This window comes from Prionailurus bengalensis, chromosome E1, assembly GCF_016509475.1.
Source record: "Prionailurus bengalensis isolate Pbe53 chromosome E1, Fcat_Pben_1.1_paternal_pri, whole genome shotgun sequence".
Lineage (NCBI taxonomy): Eukaryota > Metazoa > Chordata > Mammalia > Carnivora > Felidae > Prionailurus > Prionailurus bengalensis.
Genome location: NC_057347.1, coordinates 7,588,313 through 7,611,309, shown reverse-complemented (window position 1 = coordinate 7,611,309; position 22,997 = coordinate 7,588,313). Strand labels below are relative to the sequence as shown.

General features: G+C 44.1%; 1 long non-coding RNA gene across 2 annotated transcripts in view; it reads left to right on the top strand.

Annotated features, from left to right (window-relative positions):
- Positions 1-17,037, top strand: part of LOC122484981 — a 201,557-nt gene extending 184,520 nt beyond the window's left edge. Inside the window, exons 8-9 of one of the 2 annotated variants that reach the window (XR_006297756.1) lie at positions 12,046-13,100; positions 16,259-17,037. This is a non-coding gene — a long non-coding RNA (uncharacterized LOC122484981). Of the gene's footprint in view, positions 1-12,045; positions 13,339-16,258 lie in introns of those variants that run through there. The other variant, XR_006297758.1, reaches the window with a different exon arrangement.
- The last annotated feature ends 5,960 nt before the right edge of the window (positions 17,038-22,997 follow it).

The window sequence follows — 22,997 nt, the reverse complement described above, 5'->3', positions numbered from 1 at the left end:
GCTTAAAAACCTTCAATGGCTCCCTATTTCCTCCTATAAAGTCTTCTTGATTTACAGAATGGCCATAATCTCTCTGGTTTTGCCTCACATGCTAACCGTATTCCTTTCTAAGCCCTAAAACATACCCAGTTGCCTTGACAAGTTTGCCCTAAATGAGGTATTTTAACAATGAGCCTTGGGGGGGACCTCCACAGAGCATGTACATCTAGTTAAGGGACAACCTGATAACTCAGTGATATAACGGCCATGATATATTCGTAATCTTGAATATTTCCTCCTACTTTCTCAGAGAATCTGATTACCTACCTCCCTGCGTATCTGCTGGATTTTTCCTCAATCAATGGGGCTTTGATTATGGATATCTAATAAAGCCTCTGTTTTCCATAGGAGATTTGATCAGCCTCTGCAGAAACTAAACAGCTTGTGTTTTGTCAACATCAATTCCCAGCTTAGATTAGAATCATTAGTGGCAGAGCGAGTGCTATTTGGCGGAGCGGTGATAATTAAGGCAGCAAACAGGGACCTGCATAAATCTGCCCATGTTTTGCATGGATGATGGGATGAAGACACGTCACAGGGACTTCTGAAACAGATGATAACTGGAGATCAGGGGTCCATCCCTACCCCACACGCAGAAACCACGTTAAAATACCCAGGGGACACACACACAAAAAAAAACAGGGAAATGCCTCATCAGCACTGGAAATGAGGATGGAATTTCAGCAACACGTTAAAAGTTTGAAGTATCTGGGCACACTACAGAGGAAGCGGCGAAGGATAACAAAGTCTCCATTCCCATTGTTTAGAAAAGGCAGGTGTTGGCAGGGATGAGTGGTGAGTGGAGAAGCGTTTACCAGCACTCCGGACAAACAAAGCCCTGATGCAATACACCGATGCGCTGTGTCAATGTTCCTGCCGTGGCCAATTTCAGCCTACCACAGCAGACAGGGGAGAGATGCACAGATTTGGCTCCTGCAAGGCCACCCAAGCAGCTCCATCATGCCACTGAGTCTGCTGGGAAATCAGTGTAGGTAGAGGCTTGGAATAAGCCTCTCAAGCGGATGTGGGTGTCGGGGACGAGGGGGCCAGCAAGAGACGGGCATCAGCTCCTTGGAGCCCTTTTTTTCCTGCTGGGTTCATAGCTTATCTGGGCTAGGAAATGAAGGAACAACTCAGCCAGGGGGAAAGCTAGGGCAGACCGGGTTTTCTCTCCATCAGAGACTCTTAGCTGCCCTCTGTTTGCCAAGGCAGACACTGTGGCCTCCATAAAGGAGGAGCATAGAGAGGCCACGTAGAAGAAAAAGCTAGATTTAGAAAGATGTCCTAGTACAAAGATGCTCATGAAATAGAACACGTATAACGTGATAACAAAGATATGACCAGGGTCACTGTTGTCACATTAAGAGTGAGAATGGGGATGGGGCGCCTGGGTGGCGCAGTCGGTTGGGCGTCCGACATCAGCCAGGTCACGATCTCGCAGTCCGTGAGTTCGAGCCCCACGTCAGGCTCTGGGCTGATGGCTCAGAGCCTGGAGCCTGTTTCCGATTCTGTGTCTCCCTCTCTCTCTGCCCCTCCCCCATTCATGCTCTGTCTCTCTCTGTCTCAAAAATAAATAAACGTTGAAAAAAAAATTTTTAAAAAAAAGAGTGAGAATGGGGGTGGGGGGGCACCTGGGTGACTCAGTTGGTTAAGCATCCACTTCGGCTCAGGTCATGATCTCACACGGTTCGTGAGTTCGAGCCCCGCGTCAGGCTCTGTGCTGACAGTGTGGAGCCTGCTTGGGATTCTCTGTCTCCCTCTCTCTGCCCCTCCCCTACTCTCTCTCTCTCACTCTCTCAAAAGAAATAAAATAAATATTTTTTGAAAAAGATGAGAATAGGCTAAACTTCTGAGCAGAAGATAAAAGAATTTTCAGATCGAGTGAAAGGCAAATCCTAGCTGTTTTTAGTAGAGATGCCCAAAGTAACACAGCACAGAAAAGTGAAAATATTCATTATTTCAGGAAAATGAAAAAAATAAACTCAGAGCATGATTTTATTATCACACAAAATGGAATTTAAGACTAAAAGCGTTTGTGGAGGAAAAAAGCATTATGTGGTATTAATGAAAAATTCAAAACAAGAAAAGAGTCATGAAACTTTATGTGTCAAAAAAAATCATGTTGAGATATATTATAGATGAGAAACAGTTGATACAATCTTGGTATCAATTTTTTTTTAATTTTTTAATGTGATTTATTTTTGAGAGAGAGAGACAGAGCATGAGTGGGGGAGAGGCAGAGAGAGAGGGAGACACAGAATGGGAAGTAGGCTCCAGGCTCTGAGCTGTCAGCACAGAGCCCAATGTGGGGCTTGAACCCATGAACTGTGAGGTCATGACCTGAGCCGAAGTTGGCCGCTCAACCAACTGAGCCACCCAGGCGCCCCTAGATGAGTGGGATATTTTAATTATTACATTTGATTTAATAACTATGTATATAGGTTTTTGTATTCCCCAAAATATTGATTTCTTTAAATCTCCAGTGAAACACGATAACACACGTTCAATAAATATCTATTTTGTGTCTGCCAAATGTCAAGCCTTATACTCGATAGGGGACAAAATGTCAACAGGCTGGTCGCAGACCCTGCCACGGGCACTCACGTGCCAGGCACGCTTCTAGAAGTTGGGGGTGCAGCAGGGGACAAAACAGACCGAGGTCCCTGGTCCCACGGAGCTTATGTTCTAGGGGGAGAGTACAGGTGGTAACAAAGACACACGGAATATGGCAAATGAAGGATAACAAAGCAGAGTGACAGAGTGACAGGATATCATGCCATTTGAGAGTTGAGCTTCGGGGAAAGCTCTGGTCAGTGGCGTTTGAACAGAAGTCACCTGCAGGAGGCAGGAAGATATTGGAGAAGAGCTCTCTATGTAGAGAACGGCAGAAAGAGAGGCTCTTTATCCTTGTTGGGGTTTTTTCCTCAACTTTTTTTAAACTTCTAGAATTGAGTATTTTGTCAGTCTTTCTTGTTTTCTGATAAACCTAAGGCTCCCCCCCCACCTTTTATTTCTGGGGGGCTCTGATCGTATCCTTTATATTTTTTAAATTTCTAAAAAGTTTATAATTGAAGTTTTCATGTGCCTTTTGGCCCAACACTCATTTTTTAAAAAATTATTTATTTTTGAGAGAGTGCAAGTGGGGGAGGGGCAGCGAGAGGAGAACAGAGGATCCGTCGCAGGCTCTGTTCTGACAGCAGAGAGCCCGTTGTGGGGCTCCAACTCATGAAGCGGGAGATCATGACCTGAGCAGCAGTCGGATGCTCAATCGACTGAGCAACCCAGGTACCCCTGGCCCAACACTAATTTTAAAAGAACATTTTAAAATTTCCCCATCTGGCTACAATTTTGGGGGGAGGGGACCACCTTTTTATTATGCTTTAAAAATTTTTTTTTAACATTTATTCATTTTCGAGAGACAGAGACAGATGTGAGCAGGGTAAGGGGAGAGAGAGAGGGAGACACAGAATCAGAAGCAGGCTCCAGGCTCCGAGCTGTCAGCACAGAGCCTGACGCGGGGCTTGAACTCAGTGACCGCGAGATCATGACCTGAGCGGAAGTGGGCTATTTGACCGAGCCACTCAGGCGCCCCTATTATGCTTTAATTTCTTTTTGCTTTGAGCCAGAGCCTTAGCCTGAATAATTTCTCTTCTTAAAATGCCTGGTATGTGATGAAATCCAGTTCAGTGTCTCCACGTTGCTCAATGTCGTTGGCTCTGATTCACGTATCCCACAATCTTCAGCCCTGCTGAACTTTCGTTTGCTTGAAACTGCCCTTGACTCCCAGTTTTGAGACTGTAAGTCATGTCGTTACGGAACATTTCTCTCTTCTGCTCATTGTACTAGTCAGGGATTTTCAGAAGAACAAAACCAGTAGAATGAATGCGTGTGGTGTGTGAGTGTAGGGGGAGAAAGAGAGAGAGATTTATTATGATGGATTGACTCATGGGACTTGGAAGGCTCAGAAGTCCCAAGATCTGCAGTTGCCAAGTCGGAGACCCAGGAGAGACAGTGTGTGGTTCTCATCCCCATCTGAAGGGCTGACAACCAGGAGAGTCTACGGTGGAGGGTCCAGTCAGAAGGCCAACTGGCTAGATACCCAAGAAGAGCCGATATGTTTCAGTTTGAGTCTAAAGGCAGGAGAAGACAGATGACCCAGCTCAAGGCAGTCAGGCAACAGGAACAAAAGGAGTTCCCTCTTACTCAGTCTTTTTGTGGCTGTATTCAGATCTCCAGCGGATTGGATGAACCCTGGCCACATTAGCAAGGGCAGTCTGCAGGGGCACTTGGGTGGCTCCATTGGTTGAGCTTTGGACTCTCGACTTCAGCTCAAGGCATGATCCCAGGGTCATGAAATGGAGCCCTGGGTTGGACTCCACGCTGAGCTTGAGATTCTCTCTCTCTCCCTCTGCCCCTCTCCCCCATGGCGTGTGTGTACTCTCTTTCTATGATAAATAAACTTTTTATATATAAAAAAAAAGAAGGGCAATCTGCTTTATCCAGTTTACTGACTCATGTGAGTCACCCAGGAACACCCTCAGAGACATACTCAGAATAATGTTTGACCAAATGTCTGGGCACCCTGTGGCCCAGGCAAGACTATGTTAGTGGCTTCTACTGTGTACTCCCAGCATCCCTTTCAGTCCCTATCCTGAGATTTTTTTTTTTTAGTGTAGTACGTCCATTGCTTACTTGGTTGACTAGATGGCACCCCCCATGTCCTTAAATGTCACCTGATCAGAGAAGCTTTCCCTGAACCCCATTTCTGAAGTAGCATGCTAGCCTGTCACTCACTCTGCTTCATTATCCTACACCTGTCATACTTGTGTGTCCCTTATTATTATCTGTGTCCTCCCACTAGAATCTAAGCTCCATGGAAGCATGACTTTTATTGACTGCTGTATTGACTGCTTCTGGAAGAGCTCCTGGTACATTGTGGAGATCCGGTCAATGGGCGGTTAATAAAATGCAGGAATAAATAAAAATAATTTATTATGACTAAGTGTGTGGTAGGCATATAAGGACAGTTCAACATTAGGTAATAAGTAGAATATTCTCTAGATGTAGTTAATGCAATTAATATGTAAAAAAAAATTTAATGTAATGATCCTGATGTCCAAAAGGAAAGGATTACCAACCCCCCTCCAAAAAAACAAAAGAAAACTTTGTCAATCTGTAATTGAAGTGTTATTCCTTAAAATGGCCAAAAAAAATCATAGTCATAGTGAAACATTGAAAGCTTTGTCATTAAAATGTATCAGGGTTCAGTAAACTATGGTCTACAGGCCAAAACCAGTTATGTTTATTTGTTAGTTATTGTGTAGAGCTAGCTGCCTTCATGCTACAATGGTAGAGTTGAGTGGTTGTGACAGAAATAGAATCACCTCCAAAGCTAACAATATTTACTATTTGACTCTTTACAGAACAAAAAGCTTGCTGACCTCTAACAAAGAACAAAAGGGAAAAAAAATCCACATACATAGATATTGTCAATCTTATTCTAGAATTCCCATCAACATAGCAAGATAGGAAATAGAAAAAAAGAGATATTAATTAGTAGGAAAAAATAGAGAAAATTACCATTATCTGGCACTATTAATTTTCTACATGGGAAACTTTTTACAATTTTTTACTTTTTTTTATTTTAGAGAGAGAGAGAGAGAGTGCATGAACAGGGAGGAAGGGCAGAGGGGAAGAGAGAGAGAGAGAGAGAGAGAGAGAGAGAGAGAGAGAGAGAGAACCCTAAGCAGGCTCCATGCACAGCATGGAGCCCAGTGTGGGCCTCGATCCCACAACCCTGGGATTCATGACCTGAGCTGAAATCAAGAGCTAGATGCTCAACCAACTGAGCCACCCAGGCGCCCCTCTACATGGGTAACTTAAGGGATTCGATTCAAAGCTATTAGGACAATCAAGAAAATTTGCCAAGATGACCCATTAAAAGGTGATTAAATGTCCTCACATTTTGATAACAAATATAAATAATCAGTAAAGAGAAACACATGCCCAGCCTTTCACTTTATATTCTTTTCCATGAAATCTATGTAACTTTACTCTGAATAGGTAAAGACTTGGAGTAAGTGAAGAGTCATAGCACATTCTTGGACAGGGAGATTCAATATTGTGAAGATGTCAACTCTTCCAAAATGAATCTTCAGATTTCCTGCAATTCCACCCGAAATTCCAATAAGAAAAGAATATCCAGACATTCTTGGAAACACCAATTGCTTTTGTGTGTATTGGTCAGAATAAGCTAGATTATGATTCAGGAACATGCAGTCCCTCCGTCCTTAGTGGCTTAAAACAGCAACGACCTATTTCTGATGCAACATGGCCCGTTGATGATTGGCTTTGTTTGTTTGACTGATAAAAGAGACCTGTAGAGGGTCTCAAACTGACAGTTAAGTATAATGGCTTGGAAGTAACACATGTCCCTGTGTTCACAATCAGCACCGGAACAACTCACAAGGCCCCCCTTCAATGGCTGGTTATGAATCCTATTCCTCCCCCAAAGAGAGGACCAGATGACAGTGGCAGCAGTGACTTCCTACTGGGGTAGGGATGGAACACTGAGAAGGTGGGTATTCTGCCTTGTCAGATATAAAGATCTGTTTTAAGTTGCATTAATTAAGAGAGCGTGTGCTGTATTGTGGATGGACAGGCCAACTAACGCACGGAACAGAAAGGGCCGAGACAGAGCAAGTTAGTTAGAATTTAGCCCATGAGAAAAGTGCCATTAATGAAAAAAACCTAAAAGCCAACATAGTCTTGAAATCTCAAACTCTGGTTTAACTGATGATTTCAGAGGATGTCAATATGATGTTAAAAATCATAGCAATTAGGGGCGCCTGGGTGGCACAGTCCGTTAAGCGTCCGACTTCAGCCAGGTCACGATCTCTCAGTCCGGGAGTTCAAGCCCCGCGTCAGGCTCTGGGCTGATGGCTCAGAGCCTGGAGCCTGTTTCCGATTCTGTGTCTCCCTCTCTCTCTGCCCCTCCCCAGTTCATGCTCTGTCTCTCTCTGTCCCAAAAATAAATAAACGTTGGAAAAAAAAATAAAAAAAAAAATCATAGCAATTAAAGGGCAAGTAACAATAGCACAGTATTTTTCTAAAGTCTTTTTCAGTTTCTTTTTTTTCTTAATGTTCATTTATTTTTGAGGGAGAGAGAGAGACAGTGAGGAGGAGGGGCAGAGAAAGAGGAGAGAGAGAATCCTAAGCAGGGTCCACGCTATCAGCACAGAGCACAATGTGGGGCTCGACTTCATGAACTGTGAGATCGTGACCTGAGCCGAAATCGAGAGTCGGACGCTTAACCGACTGAGCCCCCCAGGCACCTCGCCTTTTTAAGTTTCTAAGCAGGAAGATTAAAGGTCATTTTTCAGGTTGAGAGAGAAAATCAAATGTCAAAAGGATTTTCCTTCTCTGAAAATGGGCAATTGTGAGACTAGTGTGCCAAGTGTGAGAATTGTGCCTGGCCTCTGGCCAGGCAAGACCACAGGAAGTCAAAGTGACTTGGGTTAAAACAGCCAAGCTATGTTCTCAGCCCATCAGTACGGTATTAGGGACCCAGCACAGCAATGGGTGACAAAGAAAAGATGGGTTAACCAAGTAAAAATGGTTAAAAAAGACACCAATCTCTCCCTAGGCGTTCTTCTTTTATATATTTCTTTAGATTTTTCTGAAACGTAGGACATTAGTTGAATTTGTATTTTATACGCAATTTCAGAAGTAGCATTGGTAGATTTTGTCTGATTTTTAAAATCCTCTTTTAATTGAAATATACATATAAAAAAGTGCACAAATTACACACCTACGGCTTGATGAAATACCACACAATAAGCACACCGAAGTAATCACCACCCCGAGTGTTACCTAGAAGATTCTTCATATTTCTTTCCAAGTACTGTTTACTCCCCCCAGCCCCCTCATGGATTAGTTTGGCCTGTTTTTGAACCATATATACATGAAACTACCCAGTATGATCTTCTGTGGGTTTTGTCTGTTTTGAAACATTTTTTAATGTTTATTTATTTTTGAAAAAGAGAGAGACAGAGTGAGAGTGGGGGACGGCGAGAGAGAGAGGGAGTCACAGAATCCGAAGCAGGCTCCAGGCCCCGAGCTGTCAGCACAGAGCCTGACGCGGGGCTACGAACTCACAAACCAGAGATCATGACTTGAGCCAAAGTCGGACGCTTAACCAACTGAGCCACCAGGCGCCCCGTTGGTTTTGGGTTTTTTTTGTTGTTTTTTTTTTTTTTTGTTTTTTTGTTTTTTTTTTACTGGTTTCTTTTGCTCGACACTTTTTGTGAGATTCATTCATGGTGTTGCATGTAGAATTAGATCCCTTCATTTTCACTGTTGCATGGTTTTCTAAGGAGTGAAAAACTGTAATTTACGTATCTAGATTATTGTTGATAGAATTTGATGGATTCGGGTTCTTTCCTTTTTCTTTTTACTGTTAAAAATAATCTTGCTCTTCTTGGTATGTGTTTGGTCTTTGGTGCACACTGGATATATAACTGTGAGTAAAATTTTTAAGTCATGGATCGTACATATATTCAACTTTAGTAGGTAATACCAAACAACATATATATAATTTTAAATTTCTTTATTTATTTTGAGAGAGGAATACAGAGAGAGCAGGGGAGGGGCCGAGAGAGGGAGAGAGAGAGAATCCCAAGCAGACTGTACGTTGTCAGCCTAGAGCCTGAGGTGAGGCTCAAACTCACAAACCTTGAGTCCTGACCGAAGTCGAGATCAACAGTCAGTCGCTTAACTGACTGAGCCACTCAGGCGCCCCCAAACAAGATTTTAAAGTGATTTGCTAATTTACACTTCCACCTGCTGTGTATGGAAGTTTCTGTTATTTCACATTATTGCCCAAACTTGGTAATATTAGTGTTTATGGTGGGTATGCTTTAGTGTCTCATTGTACTTTTAATTTTCATTTCCCTGATGAATATGACATTGAGCACCTTTATTTATATTTATTGGCCATTAAATTTTTTTTTCATGTTTCTTTATTTTTGAGAGAGAGAGAGAGAGAGAGAGGGAGAAGGGCAAAGAGAGGGAGACACAGAATCTGAAGAAGGTTCCAGGCTGTGAGCTGTCAGCACAGAACCTGAGTGGGGCTCAGATTCACAGACGGCAAGATCACGACCTGAGCCAAAGTTGGACCCTTAACTGACTGAGCCACCCAGGCATCCCATTTATTGGCCATTTTAATGTTCTTTGTCAAATGCGTCTTCAAGTTTCTTGCCTAGTTTTTTGGGAGGAGATATTATGTTCTTTCATATTGAGTTGTAAGAGGTCTTCATATATTCTGGGTACAGTCCTTTTGTTGGATTTTGTAAATATTTCTCCCATTTGGTAACTTATATTTCCACCGTTTCATTGTGTCTTTTTATTATTTTTAACATCAGTGAAGTCCAATTTATTGCTTATTTCTCTTATGATTAGCTTTTCTTCCCGCTGAAGCAGTCCTGCTCTAGTCTATGAGCATAAAAAATTATTTGATATTATTTTTAGAAGCTGTATTGTTTTATCTTCCACACTTAGAATTTAAATCTACCTGGAACTGATTTGTGTATATGGTGTGAAGTAAGGAATCATGTTTTACTTTTTCTTTCCATATGGCTATCATATTCCTAAATAACAGGGTATATCGTGCTCATGCAAGGTTAGACCCAATCTTGTGAAAATACCAATTATCTCCAAGTTGATCTATACATTTAGTGCAATTCCAATGAAAGGACCAGCAAGTTTCTTTGTGGAAATTGACAACCTGATCTCTAAATTCATTTGGAAATGCATAAGACCAACAAGAGTACATTCTTTAAGAGAAATAATGTAGGAAGATGTATTCTACTGAAGATTGTATTATACAATCAAGGAACGGTAATTAAAACCAGGCAATATAGAGACAAGGCCAGACAAATAGACCAGTAAAATAAAATGGAAGTTGAGAAATAGATACTCATATATGGCTACTCAATTTAAGAACAAGATGACATCGCATAGCAGTAGAGAAGAGATAATCCTTAAAAGTATTCTAATTTTAGGGGCACCTAGGTGGCTCAGTTGGTTAAGCGTCCAGCTTCGGCTCAGGTCATGATCTCACAGTTCATGAGTTCAAGTCCCACATCGGGCTCTGTACTGACAGCTCAGAGCCTGAAGCCTGCTTTGGATTCTGTGTCTCCTTCTCTCTCTGCCCCTTCCCCACTCATGCTCTGTCTCTCTCTTTCTCTTTCTCTTAAAAATAAATAAACATTAAAAAAATTTTTTTAAATACTCTGATTTTTAGTTTAATGTAGTAATTGAAGTTAGAAAGGTAGTAAGTCGTAGTTAGATATTTTAGATACGTGTCATTTTCAAGTATGATATCCTTTGATGTTTTGTAGTTTTAATGGTGATAGTTAAGGGAAAGGTCTGGGATGTTTAAGGTTCAAATAAATGCAGTCAGTTAAAGCCTGTTGTTCTAAACATCTGCCAGGTGATTCTACCATCTCGATAGAAGCATATCTTGATTGCAGACAAAATATGTGATGAGCCAAGGAAGTAACTGAGAACTTCCTTTGAGACTAACGCTGTTCAAAGCTCGTGCGGCTAACGAAGGTGTACATATGGTTGACCTTTCTGGGGTCAAGTTTTAGAATTCACATGTGCCGATCAAGTCAACACACACAAAAAGAGAAGGAAGAAGAGGGGTGTCTGAAAATGGTCAACGAGATGTGTGGTCAAGGGGTACCGAACCTTGGAGGAGGTAGCCATTGGATTGGACTCGTGCGTTCACAAAGCGCTTCTCAGAGAAGGTGGATTTGTGTTAAGCCTTGAAATAGGAGTAGGTTTTGGAGAAGTACATGGACGAGGGTAGAGTCATCCCTGGTGTAGACAGACATGAGAAAATGAAAGACGGGGAAATGAGTATTCTGTTTGTCTATATGCTGGGGAGGGGGTGTATATATAATGTGTGGGGACAAGCAGCAGAGTGGGGTAGAACATTTAGGTTGACGAATAGTAGAAAATAGCTTGAGTTGATAGACTGGAGCCATGTTACAGGGGAACTTGAAAAATAGCAGAGGAATTCGAATTTACATAAGAAGCAGGAGAGAGCTGGGACTTGTTGGTACCGTATCACTTTGTCCCCAGTCCTTAGCGGAGTGGAGGGACTATCAGACATACTCGTTGATATTTGTTGAATAAATAAACAGGAGAAATAGCAGGATTCAAGAAGTAATAGCTAGTCTCTGCCCTGGGTTAGCACATAAAACCCCTAATAGAGCCATCATCTCCCACATGAAACACTTCCAGGACACGGATGGTTGCTGACACTTAGGAATGTTCGAAATCAGAATGGCTCACATAGTCACGGACTTCATGGTAAGGAGTGTTGCACTGACAAAACACTGATCATTAACTGCCATTTTATTTTCGTTATTTTTAAACTTACGTTATTTTTTTAAATTTCCATTTTATTTTCATTACATTTTAATTTATTTTTGAGAGAGAGCATGTGAGCAGGGGAGGGGCAGAGACAGAGGGGGACAAAGGATCTAAGGTGAGCTCTGTGCCGACAGCAGAGAGCCCCGTTTGGGGCTCAAACCCACGAACCGTGAGATCATGACCTGACCCAAAGTCGGACGCCCACCTATCTGAGCCACTCAGGCCCCCCATTAATTTCCATTTTAAAAAACCCAAAGGAGGGGCACCTGGGTGGCTCAGTCGGTTAAACGTCTGACTCTCCATCTCAGCTCAGGTCTTGATTGCAGGGTCGTGAGTTCAAGCCCCGCGTTGGGCTTCATGCTGGGCGTGAAACCTACTTCAAGAAAGAAAAGAAAAGAAAAAGCCCAGAGGGAAAACAACTCGCTCTCTGAATCCTATCCTCCAGTTCCAACTATATGTTTTAAGAGACCATGGAGATGATCAACCCAGGAAAATAATATGGGATTTGCCTTTTTTTTTTTTTTTAAGGAAGACATCGATAATAAATGCTATTTTTGGTTACAGGTTTATGCTTCTGCCTGTCTGCATATTCAAGGTTAAGTTAATAAGATGTGGGGGTCTAGCACTCCATCTGTTCATTCCCGTACTACAGAGAAGGGCAAAGTCAATACCTCACCCTGCAGGTACCACCTGATGATGCCTTCCTAATCACCACTCCCCTCTAGCTGCCACCTGTCCTGGATCTCACCCAAAGACCCTTTAGGGAAAGGTGAAACCCTTCATTAGCACCTCCATGAGCTTCACCCCTCCTTGCCTGAGAATTCTTTCCCAGGGCATAAACAGGAAGTGTCAAGTCCAGTAATTGGGCCAAACGATACTGTTATACTGTTCTCTTGTGCTGTGCCCACAGCATCCATGAGGCCCCGCAATTGCTCATGGAATCTCCAAGCTAAGAGACCAGAGAGAGAACCATCCAAGCACACAGCATTTTCCAGTTGAGGAGACCAAGCCTCCTGGAATGACTTGCCCAAAGACACACACACCTGGTTAGTGGGGTGGTGGGAACGAAGCCCAGACTCTGCCCCTAGCCGGCTGTTCTCACATTTAGCCACCCTGCCTTGCTCCTTTCTCATGGCTCACCATTTTGTAGCCCTGATTTTTGCCTTCATGTCAAGTCAAAGCCGTGCGCTTGTTACAAAGTGAGTTTACAAGGCTGATAACCCACTGCCTCCCACATAGTATGGTCCCTCACGGGGCGGTTCTGTGGTTCCAGGCTCTCCGGGCAGCTGCCCAAAGTGAATCAAAGCTGGAAAATCTTGTGACTTGAGGCCCTCTTGGTTGAAAATGACTTCTCTCCAGGACATGTGGCCCCCGACAACGTTTATGCTGAGTTGCCCGTGCAGCATGGCGAATAAGGGCTCTCAAGCTGACAGGCTATGAGAGCCATGGTCTACACTGCAGAGCATCTGGGAAATCCAAAACCACAAAATGCAAATGGATGGATGCAGGGCGCATCACCTTCATTGTCAATGTCGGAAAAGTGTATCTCGCTCCGGCCAACATTTGATGGAATGTGACACCCGGAAAGGACATGGTGCCCCACAGCCCTCCATTTCCAGGTAAATCAGTGAAAGCCCAGAAAGGGCAGGTGACTTTTAGTGGCTGAGTGGGAATGACATCTTTCCTAAGACTCCTGGTCTAGCGTTCTTGTAACTGTGTTTCCGTTAGAAGAAAATGCTTCCGTGAAAGTGGCATTGAGTTGTTCAGATTTTATCACCTGGTATAAAATAAGATTTCTAAAAACCTCGTAAACTTTTATTTATTTATATTCATAAATTAGTTTATTAATATAATTTATTAATATTTATTTAATTAATTGTTTTTATTGTTTGTTTTTGGGAGAGAGAGATTGTGTGCAAATGGGGGAGAGGGAGGAAGAGGGGGGGGAACAGAAGATCCGAAGCAGGCTCCAGCCTCCACGCGGTCAGCACAGAGCCTGATGCGGGGCTTGAACTCACAAACCATGAGATCACCACCTGGGCTGAAGTCAGACGCTCAACCGACTGAGCCCCGCCCCCAGGTCCCCCCAGTACTTTCTCTGTCCTTAAAACTCCTAAGAGATGGGGCATATTTTATTGAACACCGCACAATTCTGGAACCCCAGATCCACCTCCCTCATTGTAAGAACAAAGGCAAACACTATAATCTCCAGGGTCTCTCGTCCCGATTGTCTCTGTCTCGATAAACGGGACCTCTATTTCCAGTTGTTCAAGACCAACACTTAGGACTCATCTCCGATTTCTCCCTTTTGCCTCCCACCTCCCCGCCCCCCCTTCCCCGCTGCTGGCCCTCTTGCTTTTACCTCTAAAGTTTATCTTGACCCCATGGGCTCCCTCTCCCTGCTCACCCTGTCCGTCTACCCCATGCCATCCACCACCCCTCCTTCCCTCACCTCGCCTTCTCTGCTAGCTTCCTGACTGGTTTCTCTGCCTTGGCTCTTGCCCCACTAAAACCTGTTTTCTACACCAGAATTTACACCAAAGTTTTCTACTTTTTTCCCCCCCCAATTAACTAGTTTAATTTTTTTTTTTTTAACTGAGAGTTTGTTTTTAGGGCAGCTTTAGGTTCACAGCAAAATTGAGTGGAGGGTACAGAGATTTTTCCCACATGCCCCTGCACATAACCCACCCCCGCTCACATGGGCTCGTGAGCTCTCAACATCCCCCACCAGAGTGGAACAGTTGTGAGAGTTGATGACCTTGCATGGACGAATCCTTATCTTCCCAAACCCCTAGGGCTCACTGGTGGTGATGTACATTCTCTGGGTTTGGGGCAGAGGGATTTTTTTTTTTTTTTTAAACATAACTCAGATCCTGTCTCACTCCAGCTGAGAAACTTCCGGCTTCTCATGGCCCCGGGCATAAGGACGTTCCCATCTCAAGGCTTTGGACTTTCCATTTCTGGCATTTGCTGGGCGAGAACACTTTTCCTCACCTCTTTCCATAGCTGGATCCTTCACATTCCATGCCGTGACCTCAAAGAGGATCTCCTGATCCAACCTATTTGAAAGTAGCCAATTCCTCCTTCCTTTCCACTTCTGTAATATTTTCTTCAGGGCTCTGAGCCTACTCTGCAAATCTCCTGTTTCTCAAATTCATCTTTCTTCCCCCATTATAATGTAAGACCCATGCCCCCACGACCTGACCTCGTCCCCTATAGGCACCTGGTAAGCACTCAGTACAAATCCGTTGAGTGTTGAATGCTAGGTCATACCAAGCATTTCTTAGGTGTCATGCATAGGTACTTTATAATCATATTATATGTCATCCGCGTACTGACCCTAAAAAATACAGGTTCAATTATTCCCATGTCATAGATGAGAAAACTGAGTCAGAGAGAGGTTAAGGGGCTTGACCAAAATCACCCAGTTGGTGAGGTTCACCCTCAGGAGCCTGGCCTAGAACCTATGCCTTAAGCCGCTCAGCTCTACTGAGAGAATCCGTGATAATTGGGTACCTTCTTCTATCTGACTGCCTTTGTCTTTACAGATTATAGACTAAAGGGTTCACTGGGGATGATAGAAAAGATGGCAATTCTTCCTTCGGGGATTTCCTAGTAAAGCTTTCTACGTTGGATCTGTGAGCAGAGGAAGGAGGTCCAATTTCTTCCCTAGCCATAGCCCTCAGGGACCCTTTGGGTTCCGTATGATTTCATTACTCTCTTCCTCTCCCGTGGTCTCCGCAGCTCAGGGCTCCCACTACTGTTAAGTTCTGCCCTCCCTTCCATTTCTTCACCTCTGCCAAGGACCATCTCTTCACGAGAGCAGTGGACCAGGGACGGATGAAGTTAGGAGGAGTGTGGTCCGTCAGTAACTACTGGTGGGAAGTTGGGCCTCCTTTTCTTCATCTGTAAAATCTGAGGGACAGTCTCTAAGGTCAACTTTCAGGTTTACAATATTATCACTCAGGAGGTGTTTTACTTAGCCCTTGACTGAGGGTTTTTCTCCGGTCCTCTTTGGCCTGTTTCCTCTCTGTCCATGCTCTCATTTCATGGGTCTTACATACCAACGTTGGAACAACATCATAAACCAGACCAGACAAATTCTTCGGATGCCAAGGTATTTGGCAGTATATGACTCCCCTACAGGGAATTTCCAAAGTAAATTCATTCATCCATCCATCTATCCAAGAAATAATTACTGAGCACCTACTATGTGTAAGGTCTCATGTCAGGTGTTGGGAGTATACATGGTCTGGACCCTCATGGAGCCAGTAGGAATAAAGTTACTAATAGAAGAAAACTCACAGAAGTCAATGTGAGAATATCACAGTGACAAGTACCATCAAAGGGAAGTGTATGGTGGTGTGAGAACAGACATTGGGGGTGTGGAGGTTGACCTAACGGGGACAGTCAGTGGGGACTTTCCTGAAGAAACAACAGGTTCACCAGAAGACGAGTGGTAAGGATGTTGTAGCCAAAAGGAATGGCCTATGCAAAGGTCCTGTGGCAGGAGGTAGCATCGCATGCTCTAGGACCAAAAGCTCAGTGTGCTTGTTGTGCAGAAAACATGGAGAAGTCAAGGATGACAAGGAAAATGTAGGGAGACCAGAAGTCAACAGGCCAAGGCATCTTAGCCCTCCTGCAGAAGACTGTCCTCACCCAGTTAGAGGTCCTCAGACATGGTTCTGACAATTAAAGAACAGGACAATTAAAGGACAATTAAAATTCATTAGGGTTTGGTTTTTTTTTTAAATCCTTTCTACATAACTGTGCTAAGAGACTTCTTTGGAATCGAGAAGAAAGTCCCCATCCATTGTCAATCGCCACCAAGACCTGGACATAAGGAATCCAGCAAAGAATTCATTCCTGTCCTGCCCTTTCTGGCCATGTTGCAGAGGATGGCTGTGTGTGTTGTGGCAAACTTCCCACTCCCAATCAACCAAATGAAGCTGTACAGACTGAATACAAAGCATTTGCTAGAGAAAGAAAACCAAAGAATCAGAGACGTGACCAAAAGCTAGAAGGCTTTGCCTCTCAGTTGCTCAGAGGGATCACTCAGAGGCTGTTTTCCTCTGGAGAAATAACATAATCAACAGAGGCTGGAAGTTCCAAAATAAAGTTTAGAAAAAAAAATAAATGGAGGTGATTCAAAACAGTGGTAATTACCCATTCTTTCCCCATTCTAGATGACTCACACTGGATCAATAATCCAAATGACTTTCTTCTCATTAGTCCCAAATTGGAAAACTTTGCCAGGGTCGTAAGAAGGAGAGTTGATGTGTATTAGCTGAATTCAGTTTCGAATTCAGTTTCGTGGATGCTAAGTGCCCCCACAAGCTTAAAATAAAATACCTGCTTTACAGACTTGTCTATAATTCTCCGTGGCAGAAGAGATAACTGAGCAAGCTATTGCGGGGGGTGGGGGTGGGGGGTGGTTCTAAGCAAACAAACAAACAAAAAAAAAAATAATAATAATAAAACACCTCTGCCTCCATCATCTGGAAATTGAGATGCCGGCACGTCAGTCTTGTGAAGTGTGAGTGTTAGTGTGTTAAATAAACATTTAAAAAAAAGGAACCCGCTTGACAGTTATTTTTAAGAGTCTGGCATATATATTTTTCCTTCATCCAAAGAGCTCAAAATTGGCTTAAGTGGAGATTAATTGAAAAAAGTTCACCTCCAGAGTATGATGAAGCCTGGAAAATTTTAGCCAATAGGGGAATTTTTCATAAAATTATGACTGAGTGGAAATAGTGCTATAATGGAAGTCTGTGTGTAATGGGCACCATTAAAATTATATATGTATGTATTTGAGCATCGGCAGGTAACCGACTTACAGGGTTACAGTGCCGTGAAGGGTTTCTGGTGATATTATAAGCTACAGGCGCAAAGCTCAAGTCATCCAAATTCCTAAATGGAATTACGGTTAGATTAAAAAATATTCTTGCCATAATTACACACCAGGCACGGTTCGGATCTTACAATTAACTTCTCTGTGCACAGGCTTCGCCTACCTAGTAATGGGTAATCCGATTCATATGTAATGGAATCAGAGGATATTCAGAATAGGAAGCGGTCTCTGATTTCCTAGTTCGTTTTCAGTGCAAAATGCATGAGGAAACCAAATAAACACGAGGAACGGCCATCTTGTAAATACCGCCCGGCAGCAGCTTTGGTGATCCGTAGATACAAAGGTTCAGGATGGAGGCCAAAACTCCAGCGTCTTAGTCTAGTACTTTCCATGGTTTAGGATTTCATTTCTCCTCTGGTCAGCTTCTCGCCTGCAGCTTATAGGGAATCCTAGAATTTTTATGTAAGAGGAGCGTAAGCGTGTCCCTTTGGTTGCAGGATAGGAGTAAGTAGGTAAAATGGTGCTTTTCGCGCTGGAATGTGGATCTGGGGGTCTTGCGGGCACAGATTCCAATCTATCGGGTCTGTGATGTGGCTCTAAGAAACTCCCAGGTGATCTGTTGTGCTGCTCCCAGGACCTCACTCTGAGGACCAAGGCATTAAGAGGACTTGACTCACAGCTGGATTGGCATGAAGGCCCCAAATGTTCCTTAGATTGTCTGTGTGTGGAAAGCCTCTGGGGTGACTGATGAAGGTCAGGGGTACGTCCTTCCAACAAGCCCTTGGCTTGCCTCCTGACCGATCTCAGTGACAAATGGGTATTAAATATAACTGTGAGATCCCATCAGTAGGATCTAGACGCAATCGGTCTGAAAAGATCATCTGCCCGTCTGCTGGGATTCACCCAGCATCCTGAACTCTACGTTTATTTCTTTCATCAGATTTGGGAAACTTTCAGCCATTATTTTCTCAAGTACTTCTCTCTCCTTCCAGAATAACCAATGGCGTGAACGTGAGATCTTCTTTGTCTTGTCTTGTCTTTCTTTTCTTTTCTTTTCTTTTCTTTTCTTTTCTTTTCTTTTCTTTTCTTTTCTCTTCTCTTCTCTTCTCTTCTTTTCTTTTCTTCTTTTCTTTTCTTCTTGTCTTGTCTTTTTTTTTTCTTTCCTTCCTTCTTTCCTTTAATGTTTATTTTTTTTTAATTTTTTTTTAAGGTTTTATTTAGTTTTGACTGAGAGAGAGAGACAGAGCATGAGCGGGGAAGGGGCAGAGAGAGGGAGACACAGAATCCCAAGCAGGCTCCAGGCTCTGAGCTGTCAGCACAGAGCCTGATGCGGGGCTCAGATTCGCAAACCGTGAGATCGTGACCTGAGCAGAAGTCAGAGGCTTAACCGACTGAGCCACCCAGGTGCCCCGAGATCTTCTTATTATAGTCCTACCAGTCCCTGAAATTCTCCTTTTTTTTTTTTTCCTCTCTGTTATCTCTCTGTTGTTCAGATTGGATTTCTATTGTTCTGTCTTCCAATTCACTGATTCTTTCCTCTCTCCGATTCTGGTATTGAGCCCATCCATGGAGATTTTATCAATGAATTTTCTTTCTTTACTTTTTATATTAACTGTATTTTCCCATTTTAAATCTGCCATTTGGTTCCATTTCCTGGTGGAGGCTTTTTGTTTCTGCATCTGTTTTAGGCTTTTTGTAATTGCTCATTGAAGCATTTTTATTAGGGCTGCTTCTGCCCGATTATTATTTAAAATTTTTTTTTAATGTTTATTTATTTTTGAGAGAGAGAGAGAAGCAGAACACAAGCAGGGAGGAGCAGAGACAGAGACACAGAATCCGAAGCAGGCTCCAGGCTCCGAGCCGTCAGCACAGAGCCCGACGCGGGGCTCGAACCCACCAACCGCGAGATCACGACCTGAGCCCAAGTCGGACGCTTCACCGACTGAGCCACCCGGAGACCCCTGCCTGATTATTTTAACATCTTCAATGTTGGTGTTGTCTTCTGCTACTCACTTTGAGATCTCACTGGTTCCTGGTACAGTGACTGCTTTTCAGTTGAAACCCAGATATTTTTGTGTTATGATATGAAGCTCTGGGTCTTATTTAAACTTGCTGGTTTAACTGGTTTTTTTTTTCTGACACTGCTGTGGCAGGGGACAGGGGCTGTGTTCCTGTTTCTGCCAGATGGAGATGAAAATGCAGGTGTCCATTGATGCTTAGGGGAGCAGGTGGATTCCTCCTCACCCCCCGGGGGTCATAGGATTTCTAGTTCCCCCGTGGTCTCCACAGACACTGTGAGGGGCCGACGGGCTTCTCACCGGCCCGTGGGGATAGAAGCCCCTGCTCCTTACTGCCTTATTGTGGCAGTGCCCGGGGGGTGCACTGGGGAAGTTGGGCACGTTATTACAGCGGAGGTGGGCACCTAGCCCCCTTTGCAGTTGGGGTTGGGGTGGGGCCACAGTTCTTTTCTACGGCGTCTGGCTGGAGTAAACAGGTCATTGCCTAAAAGTTTTCTGTCTTGGGGCGCCTGGGTGGCGCAGTCGGTTAAGCGTCCAACTTCAGCCAGGTCACGATCTCGCGGCCCGTGAGTTCGAGCCCCGCGTCGGGCTCTGGGCTGATGGCTCAGAGCCTGGAGCCTGTTTCCGATTCTGTGTCTCCCTGTCTCTCTGCCCCTCCCCCGTTCATGCTCTGTCTCTCTCTGTCCCAAAAATAAATAAACGTTGAAAAAAAAAAAAGTTTTCTGTCTTGTTACACTGCCCCTTTCTGCTCCTTTGACTGGCGAGGGTAGGCTCTTTGTGAGTCTGTTGCCGTCTCCTGCTGGCTTCTCCAGCCCCAAGGCTAGAACATATGATACAAAAAGAAAACCGGGGCCTCACTACTGTGCTGTGCCTCTGGTTCTGGGGTCCTCAGCAGCCCCCCTTCTTCTCTTCACCTTCAGGCTCTTTTACTGTCCTTGTACTTCATGGGAGAAGTACATTTACTCATCTCCCCGGAAGCAGAAGTCATTATAATTAGTTCGTTGCCATGATTTCGCGTTCCTATGGAAAGACCTAGGTCCTAATTTACTTCTGATAGTTGCTCGTCCGGGTATAGGACACATGTCTTGGTTTAGTGAAGTGTGAATCCAGACATGAGTTAAACAGCCTCCCAACTCTGGCTTTCAGAGGATTCACAGGGACTATATCTACATTACTTCGTTGATGTTTTCGCTTGTTTGTTTGTTTTTGTCACAGAAGATATATTTCAATGACCTTTTGCGTAGGGTGAGATTACTTTTCTCAACTTGTAAAAAAAACAAAAAAGAAGACCTATTATCTCATATGGCGTCAGTGGTGTCAGAAAGATCCAGGTTCCTTCCATCTTTCTGATGTGGCAAGCTTAGCTTCCCTCAAGGGTGCAGCAGGGCTGCAGTAGCTCCAGACATCACATGCAGAAGGAGAGGGGGCACAGTTGTGTATAATCATATTTATTAGAAGTCTCCCAACAAGGTTTCTCCGCACCGCGTTCACCAGAATGGTAGCACACACATGGGGCCAGTTATATAATTTGTAATAATTTGTGGGGCCCAGTGCAAAATTAAAGTGTGGCATCTCTTGTACGACAGTTATTAAGAATTTCAAGATCGCAGCGAAGCATTAAACCAAGTGTGGGGTCCTTCTGAGACCAATACCCTGTGCAACTGTGCAGGTTACATGCCCGTAAAGCTGGCCTTGTCCAGGCCTATGATGGAACTAATTTCAAAGAGAAAAGGGTCCTAGATTTATTGCCGAAATTTGGGGTACCAGCGGCCCTTCTTGAACCATAGGGAGAGAGGGATGGAAGCCAAAATAAAATCAAGGTGTTGTGATTGCAGGGGGGCTGGCGGTGCGGGAAGGCTTTCGGTTGGGCATCAATACCGTCCAGTTTGAGTGTGCGTCTTTCTGCTTGCGTCAGATTTTACTACCTCCCCAAAGTTCCTAGTTCTGGATGTAGCTCAGTTCTGCCTCTTTGTGCATTTGAGCAAGTGTTTTCATTTCTCTGAATTTAAATTTTCTTATTTGTGAAATCAGAATCTGGGGTGTGGCCCTCATGGCCATGTTATGTCCATCACCAGAGGGTGGAACCTTGACCCTCTGTCCGGATAAGGATTGCAAGTCTGTAATAATTTCTACTCCTTCTCTGTTATGTGGTCAGGGATTTCCTTGGGCTGACGAGGCCCTGGGGCATGTTGGCACGCTCTGTTTCCTGCATGTGGGAGCTGAGGGAGGAGGTAGGGAAAAAGCTCTGTTTCTTGTTTCCGTCACAGATGGAGGGGCAGTGTGATGGAGGGAACTTTTGTGTGAAGTGTAAATCCTAGGCTGTGGACCAGAGACTTGGTCCCCCATACCATCTGAGTCTCGGGGACGACAATGGTGGTGCCCTTTCATAGTATGTATTTTGGCTCATACGCTAGGCTACGTCTTAGAGCATGTGGTAGATGGTAAGTTGGCCACAGGTATGTCTCTATTTTCCACAACCTTCTGTGTTACATTGTAGCTTCTCTCATCAAAAGTTGGAGATTTTAGGAGCACCTGGTGACTCAGTCACTTTAACTGTCCAACTCCTGGTTTTGGCTCAGGTCATGATCTCACAGTTCATGGGTTTGAGTCCCACATCCGGCTCTGCGCTGACATTGTGGAGCCTGCTTGGGATTCTCTCTCTCTCTCTCTCTCTCTCTCTCTCTGTCCCTCCCCTGCTCGCTCTCTCTCTCTCAAAAATAAATAAATTTCAAAAAAAAGTTTTTTAAGTTGGAGATTTTATCTCCACCTGTGAATCTAGGTTGGCCTTATGACCTACTCTGGGCGATGGAACGGTCATAAACGTGGCTTGAGAAGAGAACTAAAAGCGCGCATTACAACTCTGTCCTCGCTCTGGATTTTGGAGCCTTGAGACTGGCACATACCAGGCCGGGACTGCTTGGAGTTGGGGGTGCTGTAGAGCTGAGGACCCCAGAACAACCAAAACCAACCACCCACCAAACACCAGATCCGTGGAAGAGGTCACATCTATCCGTTTCCCATCGCTGCCGTAAAAATGAGCAGAAACTCAGTGTATCACGATCATGGGGGTGATATCCCATCACCTTTTCTATATTTTATTGATTAGAAGCAGGCCACAGGTCCTGCCCACACTCAAGGAGAAGAGATGACACAGCTGTGCAAACATCAGGAGGCAGGGATCATGGTGGGGGTCGCCTTGAAGTCTGCCCACTGCTATCTCCAAAGACGTAGAGAGTGAACATAGGAGCTCTGTCTTCTTTGCTGTCCTCCAGTCTACAGATGTGAACTGCAGCCAGTCACTAATCCTCTTCCTCAAGGCTTTTGCCCCAGAAAGATCCAGGGCAGCTGACTGTTTTCAGGTCATTTGGATCCAAATGGAGAGGTGTCTTGGCAATTCGTAAAAATGACACTGCGTCTCATGAGGATAACTCTAGTCAAAATCACCCTCAGTGCCCTTCCGCGGAAAACGTGTCTTTTCTCTGCTCTTACTTCCACGTCTCTTAGAATAAGGCTTCTACGGGGCTCCTCCAAGACGGTTAAAGATGTGCTTGACAGGCTTTGCCTAATGGAGCAAAATAAAAATTCACTCGGGAAAGAAAAGTTGATCAAACGCCAGCTAGAAGGCGAGTTGCGTAAACGAACATGGG